Here is a 3,238-nt window from a genome sequence, read left to right on the forward strand (position 1 = left end):
CGCACCGCACCGCACTATCACGTCACCACACTTCTTCACAGCCAAACACACACACACACACACACAGACACACACTTGCAAGCATGCGCGCGTGCGTGCACAGACACACACACACACACACACACACAAACACAAACACACACACACACACACACACACACACACACACACACACACACACACACACAAACTTGCAAACACAGGTGCGCGCACACACACACACACACACACACACACACACGTGCACACACACACACACACACACACACACACACACACAGACACAGACGCACACACACACACACGCACGCACGCGCAAACACACACACACACACACACACACACACACACACACACACACACGGAAGGATTGCCAGCATCCCCTTGCCCCTTTCAGCTTCAATCACAAGACACCAGGCCTACGTACAAGCAGGGCCCAGCATCACCGTACAACACACACACACACATGCACACGTACACGCACACATCCACCCACCCACCCACACACACACACACACAGACACACACACACACACGCGTGCACACGCGCACACACAAAAACCACCACCACAAGTAATACAGTTCTTTGACCAGCTCCAGATGAAGCTTCTCTATTTTTACTCCTCTCCTGCCAAGAATAGTCTATGGGACATCCTGTGTAGTTCAGGTCTTAGTTTAAGTCCCTCCTAGGACTTCAATGAAACAATGCATTCATTTTTCCTCGACCAATAAAATAATTTTATTTTTGATTAAAAAAAAAAAATCTTAGTATAGTCACTTCAGATGACTTAAGAAAAGATTTAGGACAATATAGAAAGAAATATTTTAAAACAAAAGAAAATCTGAGCAGAGATATGAATGTGAAACACTTCCCCTGCTGCTTTAAAGCTGCCTTTGTAAATTAACTCAACTTGAGAAAGCCTCAAATTCAAATTCAGTCTCGAGTTGAGTTAACATTCAAACTTTGTAACATACATGTGGTAGCACATGGCATATTGCCCCACTCTTTGTTATCTGTGCTTCTGGTACCAGTTATCAAAGATAAAACATGTAAAGCATCTAGTATTGACAACTATAGGCCCATTGCACTTGCTAGTATAATTTCCAAAGTTCTAGAGCGGATCATTTTAGAGAGGCTCCAAGGATATGTGGAAACAACTGACAATCAATTTGGTTTTAAGCATAAACATGGAACTGATTTGTGTATATATGCATTGAAAGAGATCATATATACATATAAGAAGAAGAACTCTACAGTATTTACATGTTTTTTAGATGCGTCCAGAGCATTTGACCGTGTTAACCATGGGAAACTGTTTTTAAAACTACATCAACGAGGGGTCCCTTTATACTTAATACGAATCTTACGGTACTGGTATTCCCATCAAACCATGCAGGTTAGATGGGGCCAAGCTTTCTCTAGCCAGTTCTTGGTTACCAATGGCGTCAGGCAAGGTGGTATTCTTTCCCCTTTTCTTTTTAATCTTTACATGGATGATCTGTCCAGGAAATTAAACGAATGTAAAACTGGGTGTATGGCTGGAGATAAGGTCATTAATCATCTATTGTATGCTGATGACTTGGTTGTCCTGTCTCCCTATAGTGCTGGTCTTCAGCAACTGCTCAGAGTCTGCTCGGAGTATGGTATAGAGTGTGACATAAAATATAACTCTAAAAAGAGTGTTGTAATGCTTTTTAGGACTAAGGAGGATAAAAAGTTACACTTTCCTTCTTTTTATCTAAATGACAGTGAGCTAACAACTGTAACCAAAGCTAAATACTTAGGTCACATTCTTAGGAGTGACCTATGTGATGATGATGATGATATTCAGCGTCAGTGTTGTAAACGTTATGCTCAGGCAAATATGCTGGCACGGAAATTCTATATGTGTACTAAGGAAGTAAAAATATCTCTGTTCAGGACTTACTGTACACCACTGTACACAGCTCATCTTTGGTGTAGCTACAGTAGAGCAAAAATAAATAAGATTAAGGTGGCGTACAATGATGCTCTTAGAATCTTGCTTAAGGCTCCCAGGTGGGAAAGTGCAAGTACTCTGTTTGTCTCTGTAAATGTGCCCACATTTCAGGCTATTCTTAGGAATCTCATGTATAAATTTATGTGTAGATTGACTTCATCAAGAAATGGTATTATACTGTGTTTGTCCAATGTAAAGGAAAGTGATACCCAATACAATTCAGACATATGGAAACATTGGAAAAGTAAATTGTACATGGGCCTATAGCCAATCTGAGTCTTTTTAAAGCAATGATTGTGTGTGTGTGTGTGGGTGGGGGGGTGTTGGTATGTTTTTTAATGTTTTGTATGTCTTTTATAATGTATTGTTTGTATTGTATCTGGACCTTGAGTCTGTGAATAAAGTTTATTATTATACAAACTCTGTGGGTTTTTTTACGTTTAACTGGATGCAATAGTTACAATGTACATGGCTTGAGATCTCAGTGTCCTATACCCTAATACAGGGCATGACATATTTTGTAATGGGATCTTAGCAGGGGCGTAAAGTATACTCCCGCAGCCCCCGTCGGGCAAGGGGGCCCATTCAAGGCAGGGGGCCCACGTGGGCTCTTGACTTGAAGAAACGGGCCCCCTCCACATGATATTAGGCCCTCTTTTTTCATTCGGGGGCCCATTCTTGGTAGCTTGCAGGGGGGCCTGAAGTACTTGCGTTACGCCAGTGATTCTTAGCAAATACATTTGCAATACAATTACGTTATATTCAGGGGACCTAGAGAAGGTGGGTCTGTTTAAAAGGTGGCTTCCTTCAATATAGGCATAAAGTGCAGGGGGAAATCCGGGTTTGTGTTCATAGTACGGCCCTCGGAGGACTTTTACGGCCCTCGGATGAATATGAAGTGGCCCCTTGAATGAAAAAGGTTCCCCACCCCTGCCTAAAAACCACAGTGGAAGAGAACTCTGAAAAATGTTTGTAACAGTAGAAAAGCTGTAGTAGTTCCAGGAGGAAGTGCTGCGCATGCAGGGGCGAAGTGCTTCAATGCAGGGCCAGTGTTGCCAGATGTGTCTGCTCAAATCCTGCCCAAAAGGTGCTCAAAAACCGCCAAGAGGCGCTAAATTCCACCCAATTTCAACACATTTCTATGGGTATAAGACTGCAGGAAACTGATTACTATGGGTATAAAACTGCAGGGGAAAAAAAACGCCAAATGCTTGATTTCTCCCATTTTAACCCACAGACAGCCATCCCAAGCAGCCAAT

This window comes from Engraulis encrasicolus, chromosome 12 (assembly GCF_034702125.1).
Source record: "Engraulis encrasicolus isolate BLACKSEA-1 chromosome 12, IST_EnEncr_1.0, whole genome shotgun sequence".
Lineage (NCBI taxonomy): Eukaryota > Metazoa > Chordata > Actinopteri > Clupeiformes > Engraulidae > Engraulis > Engraulis encrasicolus.